At 41.8% G+C, this 12,143-nt stretch overlaps 1 protein-coding gene across 2 annotated transcripts in view; it reads right to left on the bottom strand.

Moving 5' to 3' along the window:
- Nucleotides 1–12,143, bottom strand: part of LOC128454829 (SPRY domain-containing SOCS box protein 4) — a 69,558-nt gene that overhangs the window by 54,941 nt on the left and 2,474 nt on the right. The window contains exon 2 of one of the 2 annotated variants that reach the window (XM_053438389.1): nucleotides 6,297–6,339. The exons of the other annotated variant lie outside the window; for it this stretch is intronic. The gene's annotated coding sequence lies outside the window, so the exon portion shown is untranslated. The remainder of the gene's footprint in view (nucleotides 1–6,296; nucleotides 6,340–12,143) is intronic. 2 annotated transcript variants of the gene reach the window in all.

The raw sequence follows: 12,143 nt of genomic DNA on the forward strand, positions 1-12,143 counted from the left end.
ACATTTCCAGAACATTCAGGCAAGTGTTGGCATTTAGGAGGAAGGACATCAATTCTGCTGTGGAGATCTGTTTACAACACACTGACACTGGCTCTTATCACTAAAAGCTCTCCAATCTTGAATATCGAAGGCAAGATAGTTACATTTATTCCTATAATCAGATAATTTCTAATTATTTTCACATTTAATGGAAAATGCCCAACACAAATCCTCCACACCAAAAGGCCAAAGGTCTTTGTCTGATCAATAATCCAGTTTACTATCATAAAATATCAGGAAAAGCAGAATATCTTCACATTTGAAAAGCTTGTACCAAGTATATTTGGCCTTCCTGCTTGAAAAAGGGCTCAAATGATTTTTCAATTATGGAGACGAATGCAGATGAATTCCCCATCAATAAATAAACAAGTTACTTGTTATAGCACTAACTCAGAGTCTAATTCTATGTCTCTCTTTTGCACACACACACACACACACACACAGAAGTATTATTCACGGCCAACTCCCGTTTCAAGGCAATTGGTCAGATCTCTTACAGGCGAAGGTAAACCAGACGGACTGAAACTGATGTTTGTCTCGTGCGTGCTTTGAAACATGTTTCCACAAATTGTCTGCATCTGTCATTTGAATACAAACACCGTATGGTTTCCTTCCAAGGGGCCGTGGACAGGAAGGTGACTCACATGTGTCCGACTGTCCCTGTCAATTACTAGTGTCATATCCTGCATCTGCTCACTGATTTGCAAACAGCCTCTACTTCTTCCAGGCTTGCACAGAAACAGGTTATTCTTCCTCTTGTCCTCTCACACACACTTTCCTGTGTCTGACCCAGATCCCTACCTAATGAAAAACTAAACTGAATGAATAAATAAATCATAAGTAGGGTATGCCCTCTATGTTGCAAGAACCTGATGCCCTCTTTGTCTCTTCATATTCTCTTTTTACCCACATCTAGCTCACTCACACACACACACACACAGTGAGTGAGTGCTGAATCTGTCTCCTCACAAGTGGTAGTGTATTTCTCTCACATCCTCTTCACGCAGTCTGTTTTTCATACTGAATCATCTCGGTATTCAAGCACAAACCACAAGTTGATGTCAAAGTGCTTTTTATTCCGAGTGTACTCTAGGAGCTTCTTCACTCATTCTGAAATCAAGGTTGACGTGCGCTCAAAGTGTGTGTGTGTGTGTGTGTGTGTGTGTGTTGGTTGAGTATAGCCGAGTGCAAACGTCACACAAAAGGTCTTTCCTCTACAACACAATGAAAATGAGATGCTGCTGAAGATAATCCTGATGGCGAGATCCAAAACAAAGCCAACACAAGACCGGGCTGAGCTGAAAGTCACTGCTAATAATACAGGAGGAAGGAGAGAGTAAAATCTTGTATCGTTTTTCTGAGCAACAACACACACGAGACAAGTTAATTGTACGTTCACCAAACCATGGAGAGACTCCACACTGGATAAAGGAGTATTGTGTATTCTACGTGAACGAGTCTAAATAACTGCATGTGTTAAACTTGATTGTAAGTTATTCTAAAATACTCTAAACTTGAGCCTCATGGATAAATCAGCCAATATATTATAATTATTAATGTAGGTAAATAAGACAAATATGAAGTTCTTGGTGAAATTTAGAATGATTGTTAAAAACTGACGCGATTGCATTGTTTGTCCACTGAAGAGAGGCTGTCACACTCAATATATAATCCTGTCAAGTTTCTTTCATTGTAATAACTGTATTTAAAAGGTTCAGTGTGAAAGATATAGGTGAATCTATTGGCAGAAATTGAATTATGAATTATTCTTATATAAATAGAGTCATACACCAAGTTTCTAATAATTTCTGCTTCAAACTGTGTCTCTGACTGTCTGGATCAGACTTGTCTCATTGTCGCCACATGTTAGCTTTCATCCAACCACTTATTGATGTCCTGGTTTTTTCCCCCCTTGATCTTTATCTGAGCCCTTTAATTCTGGGTATCTGCTGATAATAAATCCTTTATCTGATCCTTTAATGTTGATTAAAAAAGCCTGTATCGGAAATATTGCAGCTGTAGACTGGTCTCACGCAAGTTTTTAAAAGCCTCACGAGCCAAATCACAAACTGTGCACGTGAAGGTCTGCACAATTTTCCCACTCGCCTGTGAGAACACAAAAGTTTCCATTTCCTATCAGTTGTACTGACGGCTTTGTGTGTTCTGTGTGAAAGCGAGAGATGGAGTGTGGATATTTGACAAACACAGATTGACATTTTCATTATAACTACTACTTTTCCCCCTCTGGGCTAAAAAAATATCCCCCAACCCAGGTCTAAAAATGAACAATAATGGCAAAAGTTCTCCATCACATCTAAAATAGAGAAACAAACAGTGAAAGTTTGAGCGCTGTAAGATATGTGTCAGGGAGATACACCACTGACTTCAGACAGACTGCAAGAGGAATGGTTTATTCATTTCAACCCTCAGTTAACATATAGTACACACACTGTAAATAAATATGAAGATGTATAAATAAATATGAAGATGTATAAATAAATTTATATCCATCATCTTTTCCTGCCTTCCACTGGGAGCTAAACACACACACACACATACATATTCATACACACAGCTGCTTAATCACAATATAAGCAGGTTGAGGGCAGTGTCTGGAGTTGGCTGATGAACAGTGATTGATATCATGTGATTAAGTGATTACTAACTGCTAAATAATTCCCTTGATCACACACAGAGAGAGAGAGAGAGAGAGAGAGAGAGAGAGAGAGAGAGAGAGAGAGAGAGAGAGAGAGAGAGAGAGAGAGAGAAAGAAAAAGAGAAAGAGAAAGAGAGTGGGCTCCCCTCCTCTCAGACTCGTGACACACCTCATCAGACTGTGGTTTCTTCTAAGTGGCGCTGACACGTGTGTTTGTGTGTCTCTGAGTGTCTGCCGGTGTTCATAATGGTGCCAGTGTGTGTGTGTGTGTGTGTGCAGCAGTACCGTGCCTACACAGCATGTGGTGGTGGTCTGGTTTCCGCTCAGAAGGCAGTGAAGTGGCCGGATGAAAGCTCACACATGGTGGCGGTGAGACGAGCCTGATCCCGACAGACGGGTCCACAGCGCTCAAACGACTGGAAGAGGAATTTCTATTTCTCTATTTTTTTTTCTCTCTCTCTCTCTCTGTCTCTCTGTCTCTCTGTTATGTAGTTCTGACTCAATCTGGTGCTCGAGAAAAACTACACTTACGACTTCCACCTCAAGTTTCATCAGAAAGTGCTATACATGTTTCCTTCTTCTGTGATCACCACTATCACACCTGGGCTGAACTCCCACATTTACATTAGTACATAGCAAAGTTCTTATTTTCATTCAAACCTTTTCAATGAGCTTATTGTTATTTGTTTTATGTAGAAGGGCATTTGTAAATAGGATATAATTATATATATAAAAATATCTTTGATCCACCTTTTTATCTGTATCTGAGCGTGTACCACTAGAGGGTGAACCGACGAGCTGCAGAAACAAGTCAGTTTCTATGGGAGTCCATGAGAAAATGACCCTCTGGGTATATCATTATAATTCTCTATAGACGGATAACGTCAGAAAAAGCTTTCATACAGATCGTATGGTCTCAATAACTAGTTTCAAGTCATCTTCAAAACAGTATTTAGTAAATGTTATCATTTAGCCGGGTATGCAATGGCAATGGCAATGGGTGCAGGTCTCGGGTGTAGGTGGACGTAGGTGCAGGTGTCCAAAGCCAATGCCAAACTCAAGGCTTCCACATAGCAGTTCATTAACCAATGGGTGACATCAAGGTGGGTTGTCACTTGATAAAAACATTCCATCCTTATTAGTTAAAACATTTTGGGGGGGATCTGCACCATATTGCACACAATCTCATTTCAACAAGAGTCATGAATTATTCTCTTCCAAAAGAAAGGGAGTGGTTAGAAAAACGCCATATTGAGGAAAGTGTAAAACACTTCATGATCCACCCGTAATGGGCTCTTCCCTGATTCATACCGCATCCTTTCACCAAGTTCCGTGGTAATCCATCCAGTAGATTTTGCTCAATCTAGCTAAATAAAAACCCAAACACACAAACAAACAAACGGACTGGGGTGAAAACGTAACCTCCTTGGCTCTCCCCACACTGACAGTCTGTTTGCACTGTAATTTGTCATCCGTCTCTCTCTCACTGCATGTGACTGATCTGGAGTCTGAGGATAACCAGGTGTTGAGTTTTCTCTGATCTCACTGTAATGAATGCTAATGTGAGTCATTGCCTCAGGGATCATTTTAACTCTTGATCCCAGTTCAGCTACAGTATGTGAGCATTCATAAAAAAACATGCACAACCGACTGCAGCAATCAATCCCTTATCATGTAACATTTTCTAGTCCGGGCCTAAACACGTGTATAAATTCCCTCGCTCCTCACCTTTACAGAGCATTGTGTAGAGACACATTTCACTGTACTCCTCTCCTCCACTCTGATCCTCCTCATATTTCTCCCAGATTGCCTTACAACTCTCTCCTCTCTTCTCGACAGGCACCTCCATCCCTCACCAGCCTCCCATCCTGAATTGACTGATTACAATACGAGCCTCCTTCAGAAACGCAGCGATCCTTTCTTCTCACCTCGCTATCTCTCTTTCATTTGCTTCCTTCTCACCTTTTTTTCCCAACCAGTCTTCTTTCTCTCACACATTCATCCTTTGCTCCCTCTATCCGCTCTGTCCTCTTCTTCGCTTCCTCCCTCTTGCCACCCACCATATCTGTCTCATCCACCTTTTATTCCTCGGTCTGACTTCCCATCTTTCTCACTCCTGCTTCCATCCCCCACTGAGTTTGATTCTACGCCGTTCTGTCCACGCAGACCCCTTCCTTCCTCTCCAGCTTTCTCCAGCCAAAGAGCATTACTTCCACTTCCTGTCTCAGTGGTATCCATCAGCGAGTAAATTAGTCACATCACTGCTCATCCATGCCCTTACTTAGCTTTACATGAAATTCCGGCTCTGACACTGCTAGATAACTCTCCCTTTCACACACACACGCACAAACTCTATTGACTAGTCTGCCAGGCTCATGTCCATCATTAGATCACTATTAATCAATAGGGAGCAGGAAGAACCAGCTGCAAGCCGAGAACAGCTGTGCTGTTATTATCTCCCTGCTGGGCCGGTATGTGTCTTTGTGTGTATGCATGTGTGTGTGTGAGTGAGTGTGTGCGTGTGTGTGCCATTTTTTTTTTTTTGCACCTTTGTTTAAGCCTATATTAACTTTACCCAAATTGGAAGCTTTTGATCATTTCCTGGCCTTCCTCCCTCCTTGCGTTCAAGCGTGCGTGTGTAGGCCTATCTCCATAATTAGGGCAGACCAGCCACACACGGGTCTCCCCTGACACTTCCCCTCCAAGATCTAAATATTCATGAGACTCTAAACGCTTTCATGAGCTCCGTAATTATGGCCAGAAAATATACAGGCAGAGACAAAGAGAGAAAAACTGAGAGAGGGGGACAGACACACACGCTTTTTCAACTCGGGCTAACCCATCTTATCAGCAGATAATAACAACTCTTTGAAATTCACATTTCAAGTTTTGCATCACTTCTCTCAATGCATCATAATTTCAATATCACCTTTACATAAAATGAAAACTCATTAGGTGTTATTCAAGCAAACAAGCTGATATTCTATTGTTTTCGATAAATTGCCTATACACTGAAGCAGTGCGCCATATTGTCCCACCTTATCATACATACTATGTCTGTCACGTCTTAGGAACGTCATCAACACACCCATGTGCTCGTGGTGAATGCTTCGGAGTATCTCCTGATGTGTTCTAACATTAACTTCTCCGGACTTTCTGCAAACTGTATACTGGGGGGGGGGGGGGGGGCATCTGAAAAAATTCAGCAGATAGTCCTGAAGCTCTCACTCGGCCATTTTTGTTCAAACATCTCTGGAGTTGAGTGCATGTTTGAAAGCAGCTTTATTGTCTTGGCTTAATTTAGCATAAAGACAAAAAAATTATCTTGTTACAACTGTAAATTGTATTTACACATGGATGACACATTTCTTCCTTCCACTGTATAAAAATTAAGCAAAAATATTTCTAGATATGGGTGAGGCCATTTATTGATTTTGTACATATTTTGAAGACGGCCTGTGGCCAGTGATGGGCGATGGAGCCATGGTATCGAGACCCCTTCGCTACATGCCCTTGAACTATTGAGTCAGACTCAGCTGTCAACCCTGACATATTTACTCAATTTGTGTATCATCAAATAACTAATTAAAAGCAAGCTTACCAGAAAAATGTACACAAACAGACATCAGTGTGATAAGCAGAACCTAAAATGACAGAAACAATTTTTGATGAGTACTTAAACTATTTTATTTTGCCGCATGTCCCATCCACAATCTGTGCAGGGGTTTGTGACCTATATTGCAGCCAGCCACTAGGGCGGTGAAATGGGCAATTTTGCATAGCCAGGCTGCTTACCAGTCCAGTCTTAAAGCAAAGCTATTTAGCCCCAAGCTATAGCTACATCTTTACAGAACAGACATGAGAGTGGTTTTGATTCTGTCATCCAACTCTCAGCAAATATTCAAATAAGTAAACCCATTTCTTCAATATTTCTGAAACAATGTTTTTATTGTTGTACCTTTTACTTTGTGAAGCACTTTGCTCAACAACGTTGTTCTAAATGTGCTCTATAAATAAAATTGACATTGACAATGGTACTAAAATATAATAATTCTTAAATGAGTTGTTGATTATAATATTATTATGTCAGCTTTTTACAAATGCTATAAATAGCTCATTAATAAGGCCATGTTACAGTTAAAAAAAAAATCTTTGCTCAGGTTTCCCACAAGCAGTGCAGCACTGGGTTTAATCCCTCTGACGCCTGAGGCCAGAGTTAATATCCCATCCAATATTAGTGTGATGTGTGGAAAGCAGGCCTTAGAGTGCTGTCTGGTTTATTTTGGGCTTTTTGTGTAAATAGGCTTCCTGTAACACACTGAGAAATGATACGCGAGTTTTCAAAGACAGTCACTGTCACAGGAGCTTCTTTCATTTCCCTTTTAAAGACATGAAAATAACGTGACATCAAACCAGACACTTGTACTCAGAGCATATCAGAGAAGAGAATACCCTCGTTCAGTTTTTACTGCACTACACTTTCCCACAATTAAGATTTCCAGTTAAGTCTAAGCGATCACACGCACTGTTTTACATTCCGGGATGATTCTATTGATTTTTTTCCAGCTGGAAAAGTCATCAGAAAGCCGACAATTCAGCAGCAGACTGCAGCATGAGGCCGCTGACTCAGAAATGATTGTCCAACGCGATGACGCTGCGCTGACACACACACAGAACCGAGGAAATGTTTTAATATTGTGAAAACACACACCCAAACACACACACTCACAGGAGTGGTCAGTGAATCACTACAAATAGCCAAATGAGCACAAGCGTGGCACCTCACACTCTTCTGTCATTTATATGTAAATATGAATACTGCTACATGCAAATCTGGTAACTATCTGGCAACAAAAAGATAAAGCAAACTGCATATCAGATTAGACAAGATGTCAGACAAGATCATGAGAATGACAGGAAGTCAAAGAATAGGTGTCAGGACGGGACACAATGGGATAAACGAGCTAAGATGAAATGGTTTACGGGGAACGGACATTAGCTGGAACCAAGGTCTGTTTGTCACATCCCTGATGATTTCCTGTTCCCTGTGGTGTCCCTCAGGGCTACAACTCTGCTGTCAGTTTGTCAGGCCGTATGCCCCCCCGGGGCGACTTTGATTAACGACTCTCCGCCGCAATCTGGTCCCAAATTTAATTGACGCATATCAAGCAGGGTGACAACAAGCTGACGAACGGCGCCAACCATGCCTCTGATAAACTGATGAGCAAGCTGAGACACAAGGAGAGAAGAGGCAGGAGGAGTTGCACAGTGGCTGGTTTTCGTTTTGGGAGACCCGTGACATTCTGAGTTCATCTGTCACTCACTGTACCGCCAGACACCAGGAGGAGTTCTGTATGACTTCACTCAGTGCTTGACTTTCCTGTCATTGCAACAGCCTCTGTGAGTCACCAGTGCATCAGCAGGCGCAAAATACTGCCTACACACAAACACACACACACATTCACACTGGTTGTACCCTAGACCCTAAGCACCTGTAATGGGCAGGAGCAACACATCTTCTACTCTGTGTTTCCCTCACTCTGCAGCTGTTGTCATTGACTTTAGAGTATAGTGAGTGCACCAGAGTGCTAGTTTCCCACAGTGACGTCGGTGTGTGTGTGTGTGGGTGTATGTGTGTGTGTCTCTGTGTGCATTTATGTGAGCTCAGCAGTCTATCACTGACTTCCCAAAAGGCTGCTGAATACAAATATATTCCCACTCCATCAGAAGATGCACACATTTACATGATGGTCCAAGGACAGAAAGACATTTTTTACAGTGACACAGACAGATAGATGAATAGTGTTTTCTTTTTAACAATAAACACTCGGCTAAGTCACACATATTATATTTGGTACTACTTATAAAGAAAATAGGCAATGAGCTACTGTTACACCTCCAGTTAGTTAACTATAGTGTATTGCTGCCTTGACAGTATTTCTTCAGGACATAGCACTTCAACTGAACATGCAAAAAAAATGTGACCTATCCATGAAGAAACCTACGTCATCACATGTAGGTATGAAGCCCGAGTTGGAATTTTGTTAGTCAAATCAGATTTTTCTTTAAAATGGAAATATTGTGTGATTTGATCTGCTACAACCAGGAAGACAGCAACATTCACGCAATAGAGTAAAGTGAACAACTTATCGACTTTGGCTCATGAGGTAGAGTGGGTCCACCACTAACAAACACGTCCTTGGTGCGATCCCCGCTTACATTATTAGTGTCCTGGCCGGCAGTGTGTGTAAAGTGTGTGATAGAAAAAGTGCAGAACAAAGCTGTGCCGTACAACTTTTTGCATGAATGGCTGAAAGCGACTAGTACTGTGAAGCACTTTGAGTGGTTGATAAGTGCTGTAGAAAAGCTCTTTATAGATACAGTGCATCCATCTATTTACCATTAATCGCTCTGCGTGAATGAGCGCATGTTACGATGATGACGGATCGTGAATGTGCAACAACATACCAGCACTAGACATCAGAGAAAACAGATAGAGAGAGAGAGAGGTATACAATGTTCTCTCTCAATCTTGACCGGGGTCCACGTCTGCCTCCACCTGCCACAGGCATCTTCCCAGGAGTGAGTGGACAGGACAACTTGAGGTAAAAGTAGGATTTAACCAGGGGGGCAGTGGGAAAATGAGAAGCTGACAAAAAAAATAACTTTAAAAGGGATGTCAGGAGGGGCGCCCTTAGCTCGGTTGGTAGGGCGTCCCCCCCATGGGCCTCGGCCAGCAGCGGACCCGGGTTCGATTCCAGCCCGCGGTCGTTCTCTGCATGTCACTCCCCTCTCTGCCCCATTTCAACTCTGTCTCTAAATCTATCAATAAAAGCATAAAATGCCAAAAAATAATCTTTAAAAAAAAAAAAAAGGGATGTCAGGTGACTGAGGATCAACGTCTGATGATTTCTCTCAGCGAACAAACTGGAGACCCATAAAATGTTAACCTAGCTGAAAAGTCAAAGCATCACTAGATTTATTACAATTCATCCCTGAAGGGATATGAATGTCTGTATCAGATTTAATGGAAATCCATTTAGTTGTTGAGATATTTTAGTTTGGTCAACCGCCTGCCCAACTGACTTTCCAACCCTGGAGCTACACGGCTCACATGGCTGGAAATGTTATGTTCCAGGGAGGATTTGATGCCTGCTGTTATCTTGCATGATAATAAAATTAATATCTCATGGATATCATCTCTCATGTCAAAAGGACATCCCTGTCCTCCACCGAGAAGGTTATGTCTTTAGCCCTGTCCATTTGTTTGTCTCTCAGCAGGATTGTGCAGAAATAACTAAACAGGTTTCGGTGAAACTTGGGGAAAGGAGGGGACATGGGCAAAAAAAAAATTTTTTTTATTTTTTTACTTTATAAGATTGGTAGATCAAGAGTTGTTTGACCTTTTCACCCGTTTACAAGATAATATATGGATTATTGGATCTTCATAGATGATAAAAAAAAGGTGTATTTAGGAGACTGATATATATGAGCATGTGAAATTGTATGCATTTTTTATTAATTTAAGGGGACTGGTGGGATTGTTAGAGCTATGTGAACTACTGAGGCTGCATTCATACTACTAGGTTTTAGTTTGCACACCAAAATAAACTTGTTTTTGCATGCGTTTAAGATGTACATCTTAAACATCTTAATTCCCTTCCATTCTGGCACGCCTGAAAATGCATATCACGTAATCACAATGACATGGAAATTGTCTCCGAAGCATGGAAGCAGTTATATCATTGTAAAATGCCAAATTTAACTCTACAAAACCTGTAAGCAAAGACAACAGGGTCAGTAAGGTAATTGTAATTTATTATTCATGATGCATTCTATGCTGGTAGCCGAGGCTAATGCCGGGATGTTTTCTTCCAGAAGGGGGTCATGTGATAGGAGCATGACGAATCAGCGAGGGTTATGTTGTATCCGGAAAGACCCAATCAGCAAGTGGTTGTGAGTGTCCATGTCATTGCTTCCAAACATCTCAGTTTCAGCCGGTCGGAATACAATGCAGCCCTGGAAATTTGAAACTAATTCGGCCGGCAGCGTTTCCAAACTATTCAGTTTTAGCAGTGTGCATGTGGCTGATGTGTGATGAATAATGAAAATATCTGTTAGTTTCAGCCCTGCACACACACATACATCTGATCTTAATCATTTCAAAGCATCAATTCAACACTTTGCTCAGGCTTGCCAGAAATGTGACTCTCATCATTAGAAACGCGGCACTCTGATCTATTTTGCGCCCTGATTGAGCCAAATGTGAGGCTTCACAGGTTTACATCTTTGGAGCCAGCTTCCTGTGACACTCCGCTGTGGCACACAACAAACCCAGTGGGGGGAGGGCAGAGAAAATAAAGTGATTAAAATTAATGATGGCTGACGGAGAGCAGCTCCTATCGGCTACAAAATGTTGTCTGTCTTTTAAATGAATCGCCTTATGTGTCACCACAGGACGAGCGCGGTGACGCACATTGCACCTAGGAGAATGCAGATGAGCAGTATGTCTGACAACAGGCGAGAAGTGAACCTGAAACACAATTAAAAAGTGTATTCCTGTGACAACGACGCTGATAGGTGGATGCACTGGGTCAACTTCAAGTCTAGAGTTTCCATTGTCACCCATCACTGCATTTAAATTAGCACACAGACGTCACTGGCACCCTTCTGCACAGGGATTACACCAGCAGGCCTCAGACATAACTTGCACGATCTCAATTGTAAGGATTGTTTTTTACCAATCCCGACACATAATGCCAGGCAGTGGCTGTTCAGTTTAAGTAGCAGTGACAGGGTGTGATAAGACATAGCTGAGTTAAAAACTCTTATCTGGCCTACGAGCTGAATCCCATCTGGCTCTCTGCTCACGCTGACTCATGACGCCGCTTATTAGTCCCACTGGAGGGATAAAGAGAGCGGGAGATTTTTAGAAAGGGAGAGAAAAGGGAGGGAAATAGAGAGGGGAGTAAAACAGATTTGGAAGCAGAGGGCTGAGTGGAAAGTAAATACGACAAGACTGGAAAAGGCTAAATTATCAGTATGTCAGTGTGCAGCTCGCACAAGATGTAGGTAAAAACAGGCAAGGAATGTTTTAGTATTATCTGAAGTGTTTTCCCAGATAGCACTTGAAGTTTTTACTTCAAGTTAAGGCTCTTTCAGCAGTTGAATTTCCAGTTTGGACGTAGAGCAGGAAACAGTTGAACAGAATTATAAAAGGGGACAATTTCCAGGAGTCAAATAAGAAGAGGCAGAAGAAGGAGAAGAAATTTCTAAAATGGCAGAACTTTTTGATGAAGCTCCTCCAACATTGTCACATTTGTTGCTGCTAGAAACTCTCGATTCTGCGCTGCCCTGTAGAGGATGAATGGACGTACGCAGGAACTGATGGTTACATTGTTTGAGATGGACGTATCTCTGGTCGTATACACCGGCGTCACAAATTAGC

This window comes from Pleuronectes platessa, chromosome 13, assembly GCF_947347685.1.
Source record: "Pleuronectes platessa chromosome 13, fPlePla1.1, whole genome shotgun sequence".
NCBI classification, from domain to species: Eukaryota; Metazoa; Chordata; class Actinopteri; order Pleuronectiformes; family Pleuronectidae; genus Pleuronectes; species Pleuronectes platessa.